The sequence below is a fragment of the Pinus tabuliformis genome, chromosome X, assembly GCF_031772625.1.
Source record: "Pinus tabuliformis cultivar Carrire ecotype Pingquan chromosome X, CPIR1, whole genome shotgun sequence".
Lineage (NCBI taxonomy): Eukaryota > Viridiplantae > Streptophyta > Pinopsida > Pinales > Pinaceae > Pinus > Pinus tabuliformis.
Genome location: NC_142308.1, coordinates 368,475,730 through 368,501,336, shown reverse-complemented (window position 1 = coordinate 368,501,336; position 25,607 = coordinate 368,475,730). Strand labels below are relative to the sequence as shown.

The window sequence follows — 25,607 nt, the reverse complement described above, 5'->3', positions numbered from 1 at the left end:
ATGCAAGCAGCCCAAAAGCAGGAAAATCATGGAATTCAAACAGAAATCGAGTCGAGTATAGACAGTACTTCAAGATCCATTCAGGTCAAGAATCCAGATCCCAACCTACCCATAATTGCACCAACTGACAATGCCTTGAAAAGGAAGCTGGATGAATTACATTTGGAGGAAGTAGGACACATACCTAAGGAAAGAAAAGATGAAGAAGATAAAGCTGAAGCCTTTGAGAGAAATGAAGAAGAGTTATCTAAAGAAGTTTTACAAACACTTGAAGAACCACAACCGAAAGATTCAAGTGAAAAATCATTGTTAGTCAGGAACAACTTCGTCAAAGAGAAGGTGTTAGAAGGTATTGGGAGGGAGCTAATGTTCTTACCTTAGCAAGCACAGATTGTAGAGGAGATTGTGCTTGGATAAATGACCCCTACTACAAGTCCTAGATTTATATCCTCCACTAACTTTGATAATAACATGTTTAATCTTATTATGGTACGACATGAAACAGATGATTAAAAAAAAATGGTCTCCAGAGCAACCTCCTTAGGTCTCAATTTCAGTAGGGTGACTGATTTTGAAATGGTCAATTGGAAAAAACAACCTGGATAAGTTGTGGCCAAAAGGTTGTTGGACTCAAATGCTAGTAACTGGAAGCTACAAGAATTGCTCGTTAAGTTGGAGAACAACTCAACAATGCCAAAGTGGCATTGAGAACTAAAGATAATCAAAAGAAAGAGTTAGAATATAAGATAATAAGCCAATTAGGTCAACCTAAGGATGGGAGCATTGCCAAAAAACTAATGGAGGAGAAATATAGGGAAATAAAAAGCCTAAAATCGGCTGCAAAGATCCCTGACTATGACACAACTAGTTTGATATGAGCCTTCAAAAAGAAGGAAGAAATGGAAATAAAATTACAAGAAATGCAAAAGACCCTTGATATGAAGGATGTTTGGCTCAAAGAATAAGAAGAAAAGACAAATATGTTGAGCAAAGGATTTGAAGAAAGGAAAAAAGGCACATCAATACAATTAAAGAATACAAAGTTTCCATGGATAATGTTTTAAAGTATGCTACAACTGGAACAAATGAGTTGGACAAATTAAATATTTCTGAACTAAAAATCTCACAGCTAGAGCAAAAATTTTAATATCTTGAATTGGAAAAGGAATAACCTAAATAGCGGTGGTCGCGCTAGGTAGAAATAAATATTGAAGTCATTGAGGAAATACATACCACACTTAAATAGATCAAGTGGGAGGAGATTAAATCACTCTATGAAATTGTAAAGATTACTTCCGCAAGTAGAAAGGACATGGTAGAATCTAAGGAATAGATATGGGAGTAGATCAATTAGAAAATCTCACAAATCAAGCCATGTGTCAAGATCTTATCAAAGTGTGAGAATATAATAATAATAAATGCTAACATTGAAATTAAAAATATTACTCCTCTACTCAAGGAAAGGGTGAAAGAAGTTGATCAACTCATAGACTATTTAAACTCATTGGAAGAAAAATAATCAAAGTTATGAACTTACCCACCAAAGATGAATGTATTTTCTCTCTCTCTATGGTAAAAGAGAAACATAAATGTATACAAGAAATCAAAGATGAATTTTGAAAAGCCATAAAGGCAATCAATGAGTTTAGAGCAAAATGGAATTATCTGGGAAGGTTTGGTATCCCTTCTTTCTAGGGAAATGAAGGTTGGCTAGTTGGACCAAAATCCTTCCAGGATGAATTAAAAGTAACCCAACAGGTTCTAGGATGTCTTTTAGCCATTAAAGAGGGAGTTATTTATGCACCATTACTGATAAACTCTATGCAGAGATTTCAACAGGTTAACAATATTAGACAAATTGGTACAAGGCCTGCCTCCTACACGTTACCAGTTGAAGTCTTAGTTGATTTTAGTTATTTCCAAGTTTAAGAAAGTAATATGGTTGTCACCAGTTGAATGGGATAAGATTTATAAGCTGGAGAAAATTCTAAATCCATAAGTTATGTTAGCACCATCCACTATAGCGATGTAGACAGTTCCCCCACTATAGTTCGCAGTGTAAGACTTTGAAGAATGGGCAGAAGAAGATGTCATCATGATGATTTTTCCTACCTCAAAGATGAAAAATACAAAGAATCCCCGGGGCGTATCATTGACCACCACATATAAGAAGCCACATAAAGTGACCAAACAATCTGCTAAGGGAAAAAATGTCTCGACGAGATGACTTTCTTTACTTTATTTAATTATTCAAATACTTTTAGCTTAAAGGCAATTAACTTACTTTTGTATAAAGGACCTCGTTTCTCAGTTTGAGGGGATCAATTTTAAGGTGAAAGAGACTTTTTTTGGAAAAATATGTCTGATTGCACTTGTTGCACCGACCTAATCTCATGTTTTATAATATTTAATTAGTGTAGTTTACATGTATGGCATATCTTGGTTTCCTGCGTGTTATTTCTATTTGACTATTGATAAAGAGATTCAATGGCTTACTATTATTCACTCGATCAATAGTTTAAGTGATTGTTGCAATATCTGGTTTGTTTTCCCTCTGTATTATATTTCCTTAGGTATTTCAAATCATAAAACTCCTTGTGAGATAAGCAAAGGCGCTTGATTCTTTAGCTTTGTTTGAAAGTCTTATATTAATTACTTTGGTGGCATGCATCTTCTCTGATATCCTCTATGTGGTTATGTTATAACGTCTTAATAGCAATTCGATTATTGAAATGATCAAGATGTATTGTCTCAACTTGTTACGAGTTCAATTGTTGTTTGATATTACAGTATCAAAGAATTTTAAATTTATTCTACTTATTTATGATGTAGATTTGTGAGATAACCAATATGTGATATTGTATACTCCTTTTTTTGTCTCTGGTAAGAGTTTAATTGTATAATATAGCCTTAGTTAATTCTCTTTTTTCTGTTAGGGGTGGTAGGAGGGGGAGGGATATTACTAAATCCCGAAGGAAACATTGTGAACAAATTCTTGTGGGGCCTTAGTCGGAAATCCAACAACCAGGTAGAAATGTATGGACTCTACCTCAGGATAATGTTAGCGCAAAGACGTGGAATCTAAGACATCATCATTTTGGGTGACTTATATCTAATTATTTGATTTCTAGGAAGTGGCACCCTTACAAAAGACAAAACAATATCATCTTGTTTCATAAAATCAAAAGTACCCTTCTTTCCTTCTCAAACTATTCTTTCTTCCAAATCCTCTAGAATCTAAACCCTGAAGCGGATCTTCAAGCCAATAAGGCTTGCCTTCTAAATGAAGGATAGGGAGAAATCAACGATTCTGGTGAATTTGTCGCTAACCCATAAAGTGGTTATGGTTCTTAATCTTATTCCCATTAGAACTATATTTCTCTCTCTTGAACTAATGTGCCTCCTCCCACCCCCGCCTCCCCTCCATCCTCCCATTGTCACCTATCCTCTCTTGAACTAAGGTATTAATCCCTATATTGGCCATCTAATGTTTTCCAACTATGTCCACCACCAGCTCAACATGACGTTGTATAGTCGACGACCTCATGCATGCACACCTCATTTAATGGCTATATTGTATATTAGATTTTCCCTTATTCTAGGCCTCAGGGAATGTTATAGTTACATCTTTGCAAGTGCGCCTTATTTAATTTCACTAGTGTGAATTAGACTTGCTCTCAATCTTGAGCTCGTGGCCTACAAGAAATGTGTCTCCTCAGACCAATTTTTGATGATTATTCTATATTGGGGCACTAAAAGTAATGATGTGGAATTGATATATCGAGCGCAACTCTCAGGGTGCAATGAGAATAAATTTGGCAATGGAAGCTCATCCAAATTCGCATCTTGTGAATTGAGTGGGCTTTGAATCCCTAATTCCCCATGGAATTTACTGTGGAGAGACTATGTGTTAAGGGTGGCATTCAAGCATTGGCACTTTTGGAAGGTCAACAATGAGCTTTGGGTTATGCTTCGTGATTTCTTCCATTGTGTGATCCAAGTGTGAAAACAACATCACTATAGCTAGGTGGTTAGCATCTCGGCCTCTCTGGGTTAGAGGTAAGCATTGTAATCTCCATTTTTTGCGGCATTGTGTGAATTGGGTTTCATGCAGGTTCCTTCTATGTTTTAGGACTTCCCCTGTTACTATTGTTGTGGTCCAATTAAGTGCGGCTTTCCATTCCTCTATTGGTTATTTTTCTTTAAGTGATCTCCCCACCTTAGTTTTTTCCTTTCGGTTGCTCGGATAAGGATTTTTGGATTACGAGAATTATCTTGGTAACTTTTGGACTTACCCTTCTGTTTACCTTGTTGATAAAGCAATACTTGCTCAGTGTCGACATCATCACACCTTCTCCAGGGAATCTAGTTGTACAGATTTAGATTCACTAGCCTCTACAATGTGCGAACATTGTAAAAATGAGCATGTAGCCATTAACAATGAACTCTATGATCAACATGTAATGTTATACCAGCAAAGGTCTTCAGAATGTAACACCTATGAAATAATAGTGGCTCTTCAGCAGAGAATCTCACACCTTGAATATGAAGTTGATGCACTCTGTAGTATCATCTCGAACCTTAAATTGCAATGCGCTCAGCCAGACAACTCCACCATAAAACCTCCCCAAAACATCGATCTCACCTAACTAGCAGATCCTTCAAATGAACTAGCTCTGTAATGTTTGATTTTAAATGTAAATGTTATTTGTCTCAATTTTGCGAGATATACTCCTCTCGGAAAATAAGAGTACTAATAGGATGTGGATTTTTTTATGTAACCTGAAGGGAAATGAGATATCAACAAACATCCCATATGTCCTTGAGCATCCTGGCAATGTAATTCACCTGGGTATTTGCCACGACCAGGCGCAACTTTAATACAAAAAGTACTCATTTCTGTTAAAAATAAATAAAAATCTGCTTGAAGTTTCTTTTATTTCTTTTTATCCATAACATTTATGTTTACTTTGTGATATGCCATCCATGGGACTGGTCTTTGATGTTTAAACATAATTTGAGATCCTATTTGATGTACAAGTTTCTTAGACCTGGAATCGTATAACCTAATGTCCTTTTTACACGTCATTAGTAATCCAATCAAATCATAAAGGTACAATAGAATATGCTTCAAGTATAAATACAAGAATACCCCCTGAGGCTACAAAAGACCAACTAGTTATCCTGAAGCAAGAGGACTTAGTCCTCAATGAATGTTGTTCCCTAATCATCGAAACAGTTGAGAAAGCAACACAAGGAGGTTCCTATTTATTCAAAATTGGTAAGGGAATTATGTTTAAGGAAACTCAGAAGAAGAAGAAATGATCCTCAAACAGTTCATGTTATCGGAAAATTGTTATGCCTTGTGATGGGAGGAGTTATCATAGCCAAATGCTCATAACTTGGGATTCTAGTAGTCAATGTGAAAACCAACCATACAGTCATTTTGAATTCATTGATTAACCTTGGTGTTACTATTAATGTCATGATTCACGAAACCATGGAAGCCTTATGACTCTTTAGTCTTAAGCAGACCCCCACAATGTTACAACTTGCTAGCAAAACAACTAGCAAAGCAAAAGGAAATTTGTAGTGATATTTGTAGATTCGTGGTAGTATCCTATTGACTTCATGATCCTACAACCCAAGTCTTCTCCAAGACGTTATCCTTTATTCTTGAGAAGGCCATGGTTGGTCACTACAAATGGTTACATCGGTTATGGGTCCAGTAACATGATTGTATCGCATGGGACCTTCAGGAAACAACTTACCATATATCCTCCCACCAAGCCTAGTATAGATCTTGAAATGCCAATTTGGGCAGACAGAGAAGAAGTGGTGAAGAATAAGTTGCCCATCAAGTCCTCACCATAGACCAATATCTAGCCATTAGAGATAAAACTAAGGACAAAGGAATTAGTTATTTCATAGATTCCTCCTCCTCTTAATCTAACTCACATGTTCTCACCCACACCATGATCCTCGAAGCCTAGGCTTCTATCATTGCAACAAGTGAACCACTAGTATAACATGAATTCTACATTTCGTAGCTTGTAATCTACATTTCAAATTCTTAATATAAGCTCGTGTCTCATTTTCATTTCATCTATCTAAATGTTGTGGTGATTAGTTAGTGTTTTGTTGCTCTTATAGCTAGTGCCTCGCCTAAGGAGGTAGGGCCTCCTCCTTAGCTAGAGACTACCTGTAACTATATAGTTTACTTTTCAATATTTGTTTACGTTTCAATTAGTTATGTAGTTATTCTATTTTCTATTCTTTACATTGTTGCAACTCACTAATTAGACAAGTACAATACTATATTTTCACGATTAAGATATATGTGAATACTTTGTATGTTCTCTCTGTTTTACAGAAATTGTAATTATTATTTTTGTTTGTAATCATATCCCTTATAGCATAATTGTGGTTTGAATCTTCTACATTACATCTTGTGGTTTAATTATTTTATATTGCAACTTGCTAGCATTGCATATCATGTGCATCTTTGTTACATAATTGAGGATCATCTAATCCTTAAGCAAACCTTTTTAATGTCTATGTTATTTACTTATTGCCTCTATGATGTGTTCTACTTGTGTTAGGGGTTGCAACAACAAGATTCCTAAAACCACTAGGTAGAGGAGTGATATTTCATTTCCTGCAACTTATATTAGTAACTCTACCTATCTTGTGGGTTACAACACTAAGCTTCTTAAGCCTACTATGTAAAGTGTGCCATTTCAATTCTATAAGTGTGGTTTTGATTATAAATGTGGTTCAATTTTCTTAATGGCTTGTGAAAGAACTTAAATATCTTGATCTGTGATATTCATTTAGAATACTACAACCTCGTTAGCAAAAGCAATATTATATTAGCATATACAGTGCACAAAAATGTATAAATTTGAATAATATAACACTTATCCACAGAGATTATCCTGATTATACACTATTTGCGGAATGCATGCATAATACATAACCTCCTCTACCTTGATCATCAATTTGCGGAATAAAAAACAATCGCATGCGCACATTGAAACATTAATCACACATATCAACACAGTATGTACTGGGGAAAGCATACAGCTGAAAACCCCCAACTATCTGTATATTATAATGATAGAGAACATGTAACAATACATAGTACAATACTCCTCACAAGTACTCAGTACTATCTCCACCTGCAACACACAAACTAGCTCAAATCTGAATCAAGTCACAGGTTCAAATCTCCTCCACTTTTTGCCTGCCTCTACTGGGCAATCCAAATTGAGAATAGGAATGATCCAAGCTCGTTTTCCTTGGCTTGTACTGCGCAATCCTCATTGGAAATCTCAATCATTGATTATGCAAATCTCATGCACAACTATAGTCACAACTGATAGTAGTCTCCACCTCTAACACCTGTCTCCACTAAAATGTCCATGCACTGAGTTAACTGATGTGTTCTTTAGTTGATTTATGAGTTAATAATTAGTGAATTAATTAATAATTAATTCACATCACTCATCACTAGTGTATTTGTCAGTTAGACTAAATACAACTAGTTCAACTAAGTCAAACTGAACACAACTCCATCAACTCCTCAATCAACTCCACCAAACTCAATCACTTGAGTTCTAACTGAAGTCCATCATGCAATAGCTCAACTGACCCATAAGAAAAGCGTATTTCCTTCTGGCAGTTGCATGTGCCACATCCGTAGCTCGAACTGAAGTGCTCCAAGAGGATAAGATAATGTTTATAGTCCAAATATTATTAAGAGCTAATAATATTCCACAGTTCTATTTTTAGACTGGCAGTCTAAAAATAGACTCCGCCCATATGTCTAAAAATGGAAGTCCATCTATTTTCACCAACATGACCAATCATCCACAAATAGCATCCTGCAACTCATAGACCATGATCCATATGTCTAAAAATAGACATAGTCTAAAAATAGACTTTGCGCCAAAAATAACCTGCGGGCCCACTTAGTGAAGGCGACTTCTTTTCACTAAGCTCCATCATCTTGTTGCATTTTCAACACTCCCTCTCAACAAGATATGGATTATCTGCAATCCCTATCCTACCTCGGTGGTATTCGAATTTGCTCCTAGTGAGCGCCTTCGTCAAGATATCAGCATCCTGATCCTCTGTGGGAATGTATGAAAGTAACATGATTCTCCGCTGCACACAATCTCTGATATGATGATACCTAATGTCGATGTGCTTGGATCTATCATGAAATACTGGATTAGATGAGAGTTTAATGCAACTCTGGTTATCACAGTAAATCACAGTAGGATCCAAGTGAGAACCGAACAAACCGACCAGAATCTTCCTCATCCATATAGCCTCGCATGCAGCCAAACTTGTTGCCATATACTCAGCCTCTGCTGAACTGAGTGCCACGGATCTCTACTTCCTGTTGTACCAAGAAACTGTTGTCGACCCGATACTGAAGACCCCTCCTGATGTTCTCTTTCTGTTCATTGGGCTCCCTGCCCAATCTGCATCCGTGAAGCCACATAGCTTCACCTCATCCTCATATCTGTACCACAATCCATATCCCGATGTGCCTCTCAAATAACGCAATACATGCTCGCCCGCCTTCCAGAAGAGCTTGGTAGGCTTAACCATAGCCTGTGAAAGCTGGTTAACTGCATAGCATATATCGAGTCGTGTAATGACGAGATACATAAGCGACCCCACCAACTGTCGATAAACAGTGGCATCCACTTCTTCTGCCGAAGTGGCATCCTCCTTCCTCCAACCTCCAGGAAGAGGAGTATCAACAGGCTTGCAGCCATGCATGTTGAACTTCTCTAGTATCTCCCGAGCATACCTACCCTGAGAAACAAATAGTCCATCACTATGTTGCCAAATTTCCAATCCCAGGAAATAATGAAGGAGGCCCAAGTCCTTCATCTCAAACTCTCTAGCAAGATCCTCCTTGCATGAAAGTATCAACAGCTCATCTCCTGTCAAAATCAAATCATCTACATAAAGTACAATGATTAGCAACTTACCCTCCACCACAATCTGGTATAGGTTAGGATCCGCCTCACTCTTGGAGAATCCAAGTCCGGTGAAATAACTGTCTATCTGTGTGTACCAAGCACGAGGTGCTTGTTTCAACCCATACAGCGCTCTCTTGAGCCTGCACACATGCGACTCGCTGTTGAAGATCTCGAAACCTTTGGGTTGCTCTATGTACACCTCCTCCTCAATGACTCCATTGAGGAACGCAGTCTTCACATCCATCTGATGAATGTGCCACCCCATCTGCGCTGAGAGAGCAAGAATCGTCTGTATGGAAGAATACCTTGCGACAGGTGCAAAGGTCTCCTCATAATCGATCCCCTCTATCTGTGAGAAGCCTCGGGCAACAAATCTTGCCTTGTACTTCTCCACACTCCTGTCAGCTGCCTGCTTCACTTCGTAGATCCATCTCGAACCCACCACTGATTTCCCCTCCGGTCTTGGGACAATCTCCCATGCACTGTTTCTGACAATCGAATCATACTCTTCCACCATGGCATCTACCCATGCGGGATCCTCCACAGCTTCCTCGAAAGAGGATGGCTTAGTCACGACACATTTTCTCACAAGAGCCATGTATCCAGTGTACCGATCAGGTGACTGTCTCTGTCTGCATTGTCCTGTAGGGTCCTACACCTTCTTTGCATCTTGAGCCAGTCGCTCAGCTTCTGTAGTGCGCTTTCGCCCTCTGATGGTTGGCGCTACATGAGTGGTCTCTTCCACTCCATGAACTTCATCTTGTGGCTGATCCACGTCCTAAAGCTCATCCTTAGGAACTAATAGCTCCTCATCTGCATGCAAGTGTGGCTCCCTCTCAAGCGAACACTTCATGGCTTTCTCCTCCTGAAATTTGATATCCCGTCGCACAACAGTCTTGCGACTGTCTAGCAAATACACATGATAGTTATGGGGCATATCAGTGTACCCCACAAATATCCCAACCTCTGCGGTCGGCTCCAGCTTCTTCCTGGCATCCTTCGTCACATGCATGTAAACAGGAGAACCAAAAATCCTCAAATGGGAAATATCAGGCCTCTTACCAGAATAAGCCTCCTCGGGTGTACTCATGCCAAGTATCTTGTGAGGACAACGGTTCTGCGCATATACTGTAGTATTGCATGCCTCCACCCACAAGTGAAGGGGTAGGCCCTGATCATGCAATATCGTCCGTGCAGCACCCATGATCATTCTATTCTTCCGCTCAGCAACCCCATTCTGCTGTGGGATATGGGGAGCTATGAGCTCTCTTTGAATCCCTTCTGCGCTGCAGAAGTCCTTGAACTCGCCAAAGATGAATTCACCACCATTGTCGCTCCTAAGAGCCTTCACCTTCTTCCCCGATTCCTTCTCGATCAATGCTTTGAACTCACATAACTTTGAGTATGTCTTGCTCTTCTTCTGCATGAAGAAGATCCAACACTTTCAAGAGAAATCATCAACAAAGATCACATAGTACATGTGCTTTGCTGTCGAAGCTACTGAGAAAGGTCCACACATGTCTGTGTGAATTCTCTCAAGGATCGTCGTGGTGCGATTATCCTTCTTGTGAAAGGTGGCTTTCACAAATATTCCCAAAGTACACCCCTTTCACTGATCTGACTGCGCAAGAGTGCCTTTAGGAAGCCCAGTAGAAATCTGCTGCAGTATCTTCAAGGCTCCATGGTGAAGGTGGCCCAATCTCCTGTGCCACAGCTCACCATCATCCTGGCTCACCAATCCTTCTGCCTTCCATGCCATTGTTTCACAGCCATCTACGTGCAATTTATAAAGGTTCTTGACTTGAACCCCTATCTTCCAGGTTTCTCCAGTTGTCTTATTGCGCAGGAAAGCCTTTCCCTCGCTGAGAACAACATCATATCCCTTGTCTTCTAACATCGCCACAAAGATAAGATTCTTCTTCAATCCTAAAACATGCATCACTTCCTTCAATACGAAGGGTTTACCAGACTCCCTCTCAAAGGAAATGGTACTGATACCAGTCGCACTATATCTACCATCATCGCCCATCTCAATGTGCACTCCAAGATCTTTCTCATCCAGATAAGAAAACAAATCTCGATCTCCTATCATGTGAAAAGACGCACCACTGTCCAAGAACCATACCGATCCCATCACACTTGATACCAAGCATGCGATCAACGAAAAATCCAGCTCAAACTGCGAGGCTAAGGCCTCTCCCACTGCAGATCCAACAACTTGCTTATTTTTCTTCTTCTGCGGACAATTTGTGGCATAATGTCCGTGCTGGTGACAGTGAAAGCACTTCACCTTGTACATGTCCTGCTTCTTGCCTTTCGCACCGGAATGAGAAGCTTTCTTATTCTTCCCCTTCTTTTCTTTGGCAGCCAAAGCACAATTTTCTTCATCAGATGCCTTTGATGAAGATCTGTCCCTGGCATTCCGCCTGATCTCCTCTTGCACAAGATCTGACCAAAGTCTCTCCCATCCTGAAATTTCTCCTGACCATTGACAGAGTCCTGATAGGAATGCCAACTCTTCGGAAGAACAAGGAGAGCCAAGCTCACCAAGTCCTCATCATCAACAGTCACCCCCACACTTCCCAGCTCATTCCGGCATTGGGTGAACTTCGTGAGATACTTGGGCATACTGTCTCCTTTCTCACACTTAATGTTTCTGAGTTTATCCTCGAGCGCCAACTTCCTCTGGTCGCTCTTGCTTTGGAATAAATCTGTCAACGCTTTCCACATCAAGTATGGAGAAGCCTTTCCATGTAGGCTGGATACAATGTGATCCTTCACACCCTCCAACAGAATCCTTTGACACTTTGTTGTCTTCTTTTGCCAAGCCTCAACATGAGCAGCATCAGTAGGCTTTGGGACCTCAGCCTCTATGAACTCCTCCAGCCCATCGTCATCTAACATCGCCTCCATCCTGTCTTTCCATGCAATATAATTCGAGCTGCCTTCAAGGGCATACTCCAATCGCAATCCGTTGAAAGACATTTCAACTTCGACACCAAGAAATCACTGCGGCAAATTCAAATTCCACCAGCTCAAAACTCAATTGTTTCTGATCTAAAATTCATGAGAACAAAGTATTTATCGTACAGAGATTAACTGTATGGGCTTTTACCGGATATCTCACCTTCCAAAAGAAGGATGAATCCAGAGGCTAACTGGCCCAATTATAGACTCTACCTGAAGAAATAAAATGTAATCACTTTCTGAATAATAGATCTGATGATCAACTTCGCTCTGATACCATGTAGAAATTTGAATAATATAACACTTATTCACAGAGATTATCCTGATTATACACTATTTGCGGAATGCATGCATAATACATAACCCCCTCTACGTTGATCATCAATTTTCGGAATCAAAAACAATCGCATGCGCACATTGAAACATTAATCACACATATCAACACAGTATGTACTGGGGAAAGCATACAGCTGAAAACCCCCAACTATCTGTATATTATAATGATAGAGAACATGTAACAATACATAGTACAATACTCCTCACAAGTACTTAATACTATCTCCACCTGCTACACACAAACTAGCTCAGATCTGAATCAAGTCACAGGTTCAAATCTCCTCCACTGTTTTCCTGCCTCTACTACGCAATCCAAAGTGAGAATAGGAATGGTCCAAGCTCATTTTCCTTGGCTTGTACTGCGCAATCCTCATTGGCAATCTCAATCATTGATTGTGCAAATCTCATGCACAACTATAGTCACAACTGATAGTAGTCTCCACCTCTAACACCTGTCTCCATTGACCTGTCCATGCACTGAGTTAACTGATGTATTCCTTAGTTGATTTATGAGTTAATAATTAGTGAATTAATTAATAATTAATTCACATCACTCATCACTAGTGTATTTGGCAGATAAACTAAATACAACTAGTTCAACTAAGTCAAACTGAACACAACTCCATCAACTCCTCAATCAACTCCACCAAACACAATCACTTGAGTTCTAACTGAAGTCCATCATGCAATAGCTCAACTGACCCATAAGAAAAGCGTATTTCCTTCTGGCAGTTGCATGTGCCACATCCGTAGCTCGAACTGAAGTGCTCCAAGAGGATAAGATAATGTTTATAGTCCAAATATTATTAAGAGCTAATAATATTCCATTGTTCTATTTTTAGACTGGCAGTCTAAAAATAGACTCCGCCCATATGTCTAAAAATAGAAGTCCATCTATTTTCACCAACATGACCAATCATCCACAAATAGCATCCTACAACTCATAGACCATGATCCATATGTATAAAAATAGACTTTGCGCCAAAAATAGCCTGCGGGCCCACTTAGTGAAGGCGACTTCTTTTCACTAAGCTCCATCATCTTGTTGCATTTTCAACAAAAAATTGCAAGTTCATATGAATTTTGAATTAACAATTAAATGAACAATTCCTTAGTTATCTAATAAATAATAAAAAGGTAATTGAAAATATTGCCATGTACCTTATGATCTTGCTTCCATTTTGTTATTCTTCTTCCACCCAATCATATTGCATATGATTTGTAAATTTCCATGGATATCCCACTGGACAGTTCGTCACAACAGATCTAATAAAATTATATTTAAAATATGAAATTCTACACTATTGCAGTTTTTACGCCAACCAGCATTCTTATTATGAGGTTCTTGGTAGCGACACTGTAGAGATTTGTCATCCACTGGGTGTTGTCTTCCGCATCTTCCAGATGTTTACTATGATTTTCAGCCATGCTAGGGTTTGACGTTCTTGTTGTTGTTATGATAAAGGATTGTGTGAGATCCTTTCATAAATTTTGTTGTGGAAATCACCACCGACCCACCACTGTTTAGGGTTTGTGTTGAAAATCTATTACATAGATTAATGGTTTCTGCTAAGTTTTGTGCTTTCTTTGTAGCATAACCAATTTTCCTAATTTGGTGTTTTGTGCAGTAGGGGTTTCACACAAATAAGCCCACTTTCTTCTGAGGTCTACACCTTCTTTGCAGCAAAACCCATTTGTGCTTTCTTTGCAGCGGAACCCATTTTCCTAATTTGGGTTTTGTGCAGCACGGGTGTCACACAAATAAGCCCTCTCTCTTGCTCATTTTCATGAATAAATAAGATATTTAACTTAGCTTTTGAAGCTTGTAGGTTACAGTTTATTGTGATGTTTATGGTCCATTATTTTTAACTTGCTCGACAAGAGGTGCTGGAAATCACCACAAGTTCGTCGTTGTTAAGGGTTTGTGTTAAATATATGTTCTATAAATGTACACTTTCTTTTGAGGTTTGCGCTTTCTTTGCGGTAGAACCCATTTTCTTGATTTGGGTTTTGTGCAGTAGGGGTGTCAAACAAATAATCCTTCTCTCTTGCTCGTTTTCCTGTAGAAAAAAGATCTTTAACTTGGCTTCTAAAGCTTGTAGGTATTGTGTAAGCTTTTGTTTGTTTGGGTTTATTGTGATGTTTATGGTCCATTATTTGTAATTTTCCCAGAAAGAGGTATTGCTTGCCTATGGAAAAACCCATGATTTGTATTGTGTCGTAGCTTGCCCCTTTAACTCGGGGATGCTTGTGGTTTATGCCTATAGATTCCACATCACTACACTAGTGAATGGTGTTTATCTTGTCGTTGTCTTGTAAATTATGAAATTGTAGGAAGACAATAGGGTTTTGGAACAACTTAACAAGTCAAAAGAAGCAGCGTTTCTCAATGCAGAGAGGATAGTGCAAAGTGCTTTAGCAAAGGCTCAGACTGGTGATTTAAGCTTTTACTTATTATGGTTTTCATATTAAGGTCCTATAAAGCATTTTACATTACTTATTTGCAATTCCTTCTCTGAATTTACTTCTGATAAGTTTATTTCAAAGTGGTGACCTAAGTTTATTTACTCTGTTTTTCATATGAAGGTCCCAAAAAGCATTTTGACCATTACCCATGTGCATATCATGTGTGAGACTTGCTTGTTTTCCATTAAAGGTCCTCTTAGATTGGTGACCAATTACTTTGTGTGTTTTTCATATTAAGGTTCTCTTACTTGGATCTTGTGCTAATATTTGTTTCAATTGACTGTGTTTTTCACTAGTTTACATCTATCGAAAAGTTTTGACCCAAACATTGTCCCAATCTTTTATGAGTGTCCCGTGCTACACCTATTTCAAATTCATTTTACCTGGAACCTGTTGACATATTCAGCTTTGAAAGCTTCAAATTTGATTTTCATATTGATGCTTTCATGCTTCTTCTTGGTGTTTAGACATAATGGAAAATTTCGACTACTTTTGTTGCAACGGAAGCCATTTTATTTGGTTTGCAACACTATTTGGTGATGTTGGGCACCATTGTTATCATCCCCTCGATGCTTGTTCCTATGATGGGTGACAACAATGTAAGTAGAAAGCACAACCCACTTCACATTATGTCTATGAAAGTGTAACCCTAGAATTTGATTACAATGTAGCCTTTAACCCTATACAGAAATTACCTGCAAACAAATTCTTAAAATAGAAAAATAAACAATGGTGAGAACATACTATATACACAAAGATTCTCTCCTACAACCCAAACCAGGAAAACAAGATTGATTTTTCATTATATCTATATAGATATATATATATATATACCCCAATCCATTAACCCTGGATTAAACCATAATTGTAGTTCCCTTGACTGGATCTAAAAAATACCATGAGCAAAAAACCATCATGCCCAAAACCATGCGTGAAAACCATGGATAGGTTTTCACACTATCCTTAGGTATGCCCCCCATCCTTGGGTTTGCCCAACTATTATTGGGTCCACATAAAAAAAATCGAGGGCTACCGCCCCCTAAAAACCCCCAACAAGGGGGATACCCCCCCTCCACTGTAACTGACGCAACACAACAACATGTGGCGCTAGTCATGGTAAGAATATAACACACCCAACATACAAGAGGACATATAATCAGTGCATTCTAAAACACTTTGAGTTATGTTCAATTGTGGGAAAATGTGTGGTTCACAAGCTTGAACTTCACCTTAGGTTAGACTCCAACAATAGTTGACTAAAATTTAAATGTTTGTACAGGTGGATAAGGCTAAAGTTATAAAGACATTATTGTTTGTAGCATGTCTTAATATGTTATTCCAAACAAAATTTAGTTGTAGGCTGCCTGCAAGAGGCTCGTATGCCTTTATCCTTCCTACACTTTCCATCATTGGTTCCGGCATAAACCTAAGCATTCTCAATAATCATGACATATGCAATAGTTTGACTCATCCTTACATTGCTAGAATTTTGTTAGGATATAATTGATAGTCTCGAGTTGCTTGCTGACATGGAAACTAGTTTTCTCAATGTTTGTAGAGATTTATGCGTACGATGTGAGGAATACAGAGCGCTCTAATTGTTGCTTCCACTCTACAAATCATCCTACAATTTAGTGGTTTGTGGAATGTTGTTATAAGGTTGCTTTGATCTCTCTACATTTTCTCAAGTAATTCCATGCAAATTCACTACATGTACCAAGGATTTATAGTCTGTAGATCCTGATTTTGTTGTCTTGATGGCGTGGTGCATGTCATATATTTGAGTCCTCTTTCAGTAGTTCCATTAGTAACTCTTGTTGCACTTGGACTTAATGAACTTGGCTTCTCGAGGGTAAGTGGACAACCCCATTTCTATCATGTTCACTTGGCTTAAACAAATTCCATTTCAGAAGTTGATCTCTATTACACTCACTTGGTGTTAAACAAAATTACTTTTTGCTTAAAGAGAATTCATATGTTTCAAGTTTCAATGAATACCATAACTGCAGTTGAGTTATATGGGTATAGAATTCCTAAGCTTGAGTGTCCTAGTCCAACATGTTTGTTAATTAATATGGAACAATACAGGGTACTCAAAATTAGAGTGTGATTACATCTGGTTTGGAACAAAAGGACCTACTCAAGTATGCTAGCTAACTTGAATAACACCCATATTTCTTGGATAATCACGGGCTTGACGACTATTTTTATTAAATAAGGTCCATCTATTGGACTTTCATTTATCTTGAAGCAATATATGTTTGATTTGATATGTACATACTTTTCTTTTGAATGGAGACAGTATGTGCATTTCGTCATCATAGGTGATTTATAGACATATATTTTGGTTGGAACTTAACACTTTCTTTTACACAAGTACTCATTTTGCTTGAACATATAACTACTTGGGATGAAATAGATTGTATAAACTAAATGGAACAAAAAACATGTTTGGGAAATGTATTATGAATAAAAAATGTTTTAGAAATGTTTGACTTAGATTAGTCTTGCTTTACTCCTAATCATACTGTCTAATATATATTTAAGGTTTAAATTTTCAACACAATAGCATATTATGCACAATTTTTTTAATATTAATCTAATTAGTAATAAGTAGTGTTCGGAGTTGAACTATTTCACAAATGGTAAGTTCTGAAAATAATTATTTCTAGTTTATTTTGAACTTCTCTTGTGAAAAATTAAGTTATAATGACTAAATGACATAGCTTCTAAATCTATTTGAATCCTATGGATTATATTTTACTTGAGCTTATGCACTTTCTAGCTTGAATAGTTGGCATAGTTGAAGTCATTTCAATTGGTTCAAAATGTATTTAAGAAATATTTTCATGCAGTAAAAGTATTAGTGCCTAGCATAAGAATTATTTGAGTAAGTGTTATCAATTTAATGAACTTTAACTCACTAAATTTGACCTCGTATGTCTTTAACCAAATCAATATCAGTCTAATTCGCTAATAGTTACTAGCCCAACTCTTAGTTTTTATCTTCAACTTTTAATAAGTTAAACTTGCATTTACAATAACAAGTTTTGGGTCTTATCGAATCCAATTTTGCAGGTTTTTCATTTCAATAGATTGACAGGTTTTTCATTTCAAACTTGGAATTTCTTATGTTCACCAAATACCCATATGTTTGGATATCCATATCAGTTGCTTCAAATTTATGATTGGATGTATATTTTGTAATATCTACTCTATTTGAATTTTTGTTTTGTTTGAATAAATATGCTCTTTTTAAATAAAGAAAAAGTCAAATGAAGTGTTATACTTTGTGATGTGATTTATAGGTGGGTAAATGCATTGAAATACGGTTTCCGCAACTTATTACACCTGTCTACTTTTCATGGGTAAGGAATTAACAAATTACCATTATGTGTAAACTTATAGAGTGAGTAACTCTCTAGATATATATCATATATTTTGTTTCTAGTCTTTCCATGCCATTTTAAATTAGTTGTATTGAATGATTTGTAATTGGAAATATTTTGGTACTAAATTGTTGCAGAATGAAACCAACTAATTGAACTCTTTTGTCCACCCTTTCAGTATGGTTGACATATCAAGACTCGTAAGAAACATTTATTTGAGCATTTTTCAATCATAATTGTGTTTGTTATTGTGTGGGCATATGCCCATATTCTCTCTATAGGTGGAGCATACAAGCATACCCCTAAAAAGACCCAAGCCCACTGCCAAACAAATCGTTTTGGACTAGTTAGTAGTGCCAAATGGTATGCATTCTTACAAGAAGCATGCATATTGATTGTCATGTCATTTCATATTGTACGTTATCATGCAAAGCCTCAACTTGGTCTTTATTATTCTATAGGATAAGTGTTCCATATCCATTTCAATGGGGGGGACCTGTTTTTGATCGAGGACAATATTTTGCAATGATGGCTGCAACATTTGTGTCTCTTATTGAGGTTTACCTGCTTAACATATATCATATATTATTTCTTATTTTTTATTTATTTTTTATCCTGCTGACATTTATGATAGTTGTCTATGGGTTTCTATTAAAAATTAAAATTTGGTATTGACTACTATTTTTTATTTTATTTTAATTCGCAGTCTCCTGTTAAATTCTGTTGAGATTTTCTATTTTAAATAAAATAGGCAAAAATCCCAATGTGTGACAACAATAGAAATTTGTTGCTGGATTAGCTCCAGGTTGTTGGGAGAGAATTAATGCATCCTAAATTTGAGGTGAGAGGCAGTTAGATTCTCCTTGCTATAAAATAGGTATCCATACGGATAGTTTGGTGTTGTGGGAGTTTGTGAGGATTTGATTAATTATGTAATCTCTTGTTTGATTAAAACATTTCCGATGCCTATGTTTGGTGGACGTAGCCCAGAATGGTTGGGTGAACCACGCTAAACCCTGTGTCTCTTTTATGATGTGTATCTGCTGTTGTTTGTCTTTGATTTAGCTGTATGATCCAACAATTGGTATCAGAGCATGTTGGAGGTGCGTATCAGGTTGATTGATGCCACGAGAAGCTGTATACCTGCGTGTGAATGCGTGAGGGTGCTGGTGGTGCCTGTACATTGCTGCGTAGAGGTTTTCATGTTATGTGACAACGCAGGAGCGCACTGCTGTTGGTGCGTTGAGCATTAACCAAAACGTGGAGTAACTCGGCCATTAAAGCCTGAACATTATCGGTGGAGTAACTCGGTCATTAAAGCCTGAACATTAAACGGTGGAGTAACTCGGCCATTAAAGCCTGAACATTATCGGCCAGCGAACAGACATATATATATTAAATATATAGAAACGGGATTCGTTTGTGCTCATATGAAATCTAAGGGCGGGCTTCAGATATTCTGTTGGTCGGAGTTTGGTCTGCGTGCATTGGCGCCTTGGAGAGCTTCGTGCATATTGATCCTCCCTATTTAAATGATTCTGCCCTTTGACATCTATTTCTGTGAGTATATCACCATCCCTATATAAATATATGCTTGTTGCAGGTACTGTCTTGCGGAGAATTCGTGAATAAGTCCAGGCAATCATGAACTTTATGTCTGCGTGGGATACATATAATTAAACACCATGTGGAGCCTGCGTGGATAAATATATAAGCTGTGATTTATATGTATGTCATATATAACCCCGCGAGTGCAGAACAGCGTTGATATGGTGTGCTGCGGATTGGCGCGGGATTTGTTAATAACAGTCGCGCCAACCAATTGAAATGGCGCGGATCTTATCCAATTAAGTGCGCCAATGCGCTAATTTGCTCATCAGCGCGTATTTTCAAGGTATACTCGCGCCATTTTGTCAACACTTACACCGTTTTTACAATGGCGCGGTTCTTGTGGTCATCAGCAAGCGCTAATTGAAATCTGAAATACAAACAACCAAGAAAATTGTACGATAAGGCATAGGCAGTGTTTTATTTATTAACTTCTTTGAAATTGGAGATTCTTTGTTTTAGACGAGATGGCGAAAACTCAGAGTGCCCGATTTGAAATCAAGAAATTTAACGGCAAAAATAATTTCGAGATCTGGAAGGTAAAGATGCATGATCTCCTGGTACAGCAGGGCGTGGCAAAGGCGTTATTGGGCAGACAGATGATGAGTGGAATGAATTGGATGGAAGAGCCTTGAGCAGAATTCGGTTGTGTTTGGTTGATGATGTTTTATTTAACATCGTGTCAGAGAAGACTGCAGCTGGTTTGTGGACGAAGTTGGAGAAGCTGTATATGACGAAATCCTTGACAAATCGGATTCTCCTGAAGCGGCAGCTATACAGTCTGCGAATGAAGGAAGGTACTTCCATTACTGACCATTTGAATGTTTTTAATACTTTAATGGTGCAATTAGAAAGCATAGAAGTAAAAATTGAAGCCGAGGATAAAGCCATAACTTTATTGTGCTCGTTGCCTGAGTCGTGGGATCATTTTGTCACGTCTATAAGTCTTAGTTCATCCGAAACCATTGAATTTGATGATGTCGTCGGAGCTTTGTTGTCTGAGGAGACCAGGAAGCAGTCGAATGCTGACACCTCTACATCAGAGGCAATGATGGCTAGAGGTCGTTCTAGAGAAAGACGCTATGGTAAGTGCAGCGATTCACGTTCAAAGTCCAAGGGGAAGAAGAGTAAAGTAAAGTGCTAGTTTTGCGGCAAATCCGGGCATTTGAAGAAGGATTGCTGGAAGCGACAAAAAACTTCTAAAGAAGCTTCATCGACAGAAAAGAAGGAAGCAAACACGACTGATACAGGTTCAGCATCTGGCTCAGGTATGAGCGACGAAGTCTTATCAGTTAATTTGTCAAATCATGATCAACATTGGTTGCTAGATTCTGGTGCATCAAACCACATGTGTATTCATAGAGACTGGTTTAAGACATATAGATCAGTGAATGATGGAGTCGTGTACATGGTTAATGATGTCACATCTAATATTGTGGGAATAGGGAGTATACAGCTGCAAATGTTTGATGGGACAACCAAAATGTTAACTGATGTAAGACATGTACCAGATTTAAGAAAAAATCTAATTTCACTGGGGGCACTTGATACAAATGGATATAAAACTGTCATTCAAGGTGGAGTAATGAAAATTTACAAAGGTATTTTACTAGTAACGAAAGCTAAGAAAGTAGGAAATCTATTTCAGTTGGAAGGAAGAACAGGGTCAATTCATGTGTCTATGGTGTCTGAACAGGACAGTAGTGCCATTCGCCTATGGCATCAGAGGTTGGGCCATATGAGCGAAAGAGGGTTAAAGATTTTGGCTGATCGCAAGTTACTTCCTAATCTAAGATCTGGAAAGTTAGATTTCTGTAAACATTGTCTGTTTGGCAAACAAAGTAAACAAAAGTTTAAAACAGGCAAACATACTAGTAAAGGAATACTTGATTATATCCATTCAGATGTTTGGGGTCCAGCACCTACAACCTCGTATGGTGGCTCGTCGTATTTTGTGTCGTTTATTGATGACTTTTCTAGGAAAGTATGGGTCTACATGTTGAAAAGGAAGTCTGATGTGTTTTCAGTTTTCAAGCAGTTTAGAGCATTGGTAGAAAACAGCACTGGTAGAACAATAAAATGTTTAAGAACTGACAATGGTGGTGAGTTTACTTCCAAGGAGTTTGACATCTATTGCAAGGATGCAGGGATAGAGAGACATAAGACCACGGTTTATACTCCTCAGCAGAATGGAGTTGCTGAACGCATGAACAGGACTCTTCTAGAGAGAGCAAGGAGTATGCTGAGTAACGCCGGGTTGCAAAAGGAGTTGTGGACGGAAGCGGTGGCAACAACTTGTTATGTGATAAACCAATCTCCATCAACGACGATAGGCTGCAAGATTCCACAAGAGGTATGGAAAGGACACCCTTGTGACTATTCTAAACTCAGAGTGTTTGGTTGTGATGCATATGCTCTAGTGCCTAAACATCAGCGAACTAAATTAGATCCGAAGTCGAAAAGGTATGTCTTTGTTGGGTATGGTGATGGAACAAAGGGATTTAGATTGTGGGATCCTACTACCCGCAAAATCATCATCAACAGAGATGTAAAGTTTGATGAATCCTCTCTTGTACAGTTAGATGTAGATAATAAATTGAAACAGGATGATGTATCTGATTTTCAGCACATTCAGTTTGACAGCACTTCTGATGATAGTCATGATGACCATAGTTCAGATTCTAGTCATGAACAGGTTTCAGAGTCAGATTATGAACAGGGTTCAGATGGAGGACATGAACAGGTCTCAGATGGCGATCATGAAGAAGTTCCTACAGATGGTAGACAGCCAATTGTGGAAGCACCAGCAACATCCTTAAGGAGGTCTACAACGATCAAACGCCCTCCGAGAAGGTATGATGATTATGTTACTTTAGTTGCTTTGACCGCTAATGATGATGAACCTTTGTGTTATCAGGAAGCTGTAGAAGGTTCAAAGAGTGACAAATGGAAAGCAGCCATGAAGGAAGAAATGATGGCCTTAGGTAAAAATGGCACATGGGATCTGGTTGAACTTCCCAAAGGCCGAAAAACTGTGGGATGAAAGTGGGTGTTCAAGGTGAAACGGGGTGTGAATGATACGAAAGACAGGTACAAAGCGAGGCTGGTTGCAAAAGGGTTTTCTCAGAAAGCCGGCTTTGACTTTCATGAGATTTTTTCACCAGTTGTTAAAATAGTTTCAATTAGAATTGTGTTAGCATTAGTAGCTTTGCTTGATTTAGAGTTGCAGCAATTAGATGTTAAGACTGCTTTTCTACATGGAGACTTAGATGAGGAAATTTATATGGAACAATCGGAAGGGTTTGTTCAGGCTCAAGAAGTCATTATATGGCCTGAAGCAGTCGCCTCGGCAGTGGTATAAGAAGTTTGATTCTTTCATGTTGAGTCAGAAATTTGTAAGAAGTGAATATGATCATTGTGTTTACTTTAAGCAGTTAAGTAATGGCATGTTCATTATCTTAGTGTTGTATGTTGACGATATGCTTTTAGCAAGCAAAAGCATTGCAGAAATCAACAGGTTGAAGACTCAGATGGCAAGGACGTTTGATATGAAAGATCTAGGAGCAGCAAGACAGATTTTGGGCATGGAGATTTTCAGAGATAGCGGCAATGGTAAGCTGTGGCTATCACAACAGAAGTATGTTGAGAAAATACTTTTGAGGTTTGGTATGAACAATGTGAAGCATGTGTCAGTCCCTTTAGCTTCCCATTTCAAGCTTTCTTTGAGTTTATGTCCTAATTCAGATGAAGAAAAGGAATTTATGTCTCGAATTCCATATGCTAATGTAGTAGGGTGTTTAATGTATGCAATGGTGTGTACGTGACCAGATATTTCACATGCAGTTGGGGTTGTCAGCAGGTATATGGCAAATCCGGGTAAAGAACACTGGTCAGCAATGAAATGGGTGCTTCGGTATTTGAGAGGCACAAGTAGTTATTGTATTACTTACAATAAGAGTAGTGAATATGTTTGCGGATATGTTGATTCTGATTTTGCAGGTGATTTGGATAAGAGAAGGTCAACTTCAGGGTATGTCTTTACTCTTGCAGGTGGAGCTATTAGCTGGATGTCAAAGCTACAAAACATTGTTGCTTTATCCACTACTGAAGCAGAACACATTGTTGCTTCGCATGCTTGCAAAGAGGCGGTTTGGTTGAAAGGTTTGCTTGGTGAGTTTGGTAGGTTACAGGACAACATCAGGTTACTTTGTGATAGTCAAAGTGCAATACATTTGGCTAAGAATCCAGCCTGTCATAGTAAATCAAAGCATATTCCAATTAAGTACCATTTTGTAAGACAGGTTATCACTGAAAGGGGAGTCTCTCTTGAAAAGGTGCATACAAAGGAAAACTGTGCAGACATGTTCACGAAACCAGTTTTGTTGGAAAAGCTACGCTGGTGTTTGGCTTCTCTTGGCTTGCAGAAAAGATAAAATAATAAACAAACAGGGCATCAGGCTAATTGTTGTCAAGGTGGAGATTGTTGAGATTTTCTGTTTTAAATAAAATAGGCAAAAATTCCAGTGTGTGACAACAATAGAAATTTGTTGCTGGATTAGCTCCAGGTTGTTGGGAGAGAATTAGTGCATCCTAAATTTGATGTGAGAGGCAGTTAGATTCTCCTTGCTATAAAATAGGTATCCATACGGATAGTTTGGTGTTGTGAGAGTTTGTGAGGATTTGGTTAATTATGTAATCTCCTGTTTGATTAAAAGATTGCCGATGCCTGTGTTTGGTAGACGTAGCCCAGAATGGTTGGGTGAACCACGTTAAACCCTGTGTCTCTTTTATGATGTGTATCTGTTGTTGTTTGTCTTTGATTTAGTTGTATGATCCAACAAATTCTATGTTGTTTTAAGGTTTACAAGTGACACACCTCCCCCTCCATCTATCATCAGTCGTGGTATAGGCTGGTAGGTGAGGAAATTGATTCGTTGCTTTCACCTTTTTGGGTTCAGCTAATTGGAAGATTGTATCATTATTGTGGATGGAATGCAATGGTCATCTCTAAATGGAATTGGAGTGTTATTGGATGGGATGTTTGGAACTAGAAATGGGTCCATAGTATCAGTGTAAGAACTAGGCACTCTTAGCTGCAATTTGATCTATTTATGGCAATACTAGCTCTGAAATTTGTCTTATCTTGGTAATTTATAGTGAGAAAGTTGGTCTTTTGGGGTTGACACGAGTTGGGAGTCGTAGGGTGATCCAGGTATCAACAGGATTTATGATATTATTCTCTATTCTTAGTGATAATCGACTCAAGTTGGGATATTGTTCTCGTTTTCGGGTTTATTCTCTAGTCTAGGATTTTGCATTGTTAATTTCATGTTAGTGTGGTTCCAAGCAAATTTGGAGCAATCTTTGCTTTTGTTCCACCACCTATTCCTGTTGTCCTGTTGATGAGCCCCAATTTTGGTACAATTTGGGCTCATCTTGGCCTATTCTACTTGCTCAAACCATTCATTTTTTATTGCTTATGCATGCATTTCTTAGTTTATTCATGTTGTTTGTAGGAAGAAGGGTAGGCACTCTCTCTACGTGACTAATGCATTTTGATTCCAGGTTTTGGCATTAAAAGGGAGCAAAAGACAACGAAAAAGGAGTTAAGGAGACAACGAGGTGGCACTGCGGGTTTTGGGAGAGGATGTCCACGGTTCTAGGGACATCCCTCGTGATTCCCATCAAGAACTCCGAGCTCTAATCCATCTCCCCTCCGAGCTTAAAAAACGGCCAGCTGTTCTACAGGAACAGCAGTTATAAACTGCTCTACAGGAACAGCAATTATGACCATCCTACAGGATCAGCAGTTAAACTCTAGTTGGACAGCCGAGCTCCT

General features: G+C 38.3%; 1 pseudogene; it reads left to right on the top strand.

Moving 5' to 3' along the window:
• LOC149140030 (nucleobase-ascorbate transporter 7-like) lies at positions 1–25,076 on the top strand (annotated as a pseudogene).
• Positions 25,077–25,607: the final 531 nt, after the last annotated feature.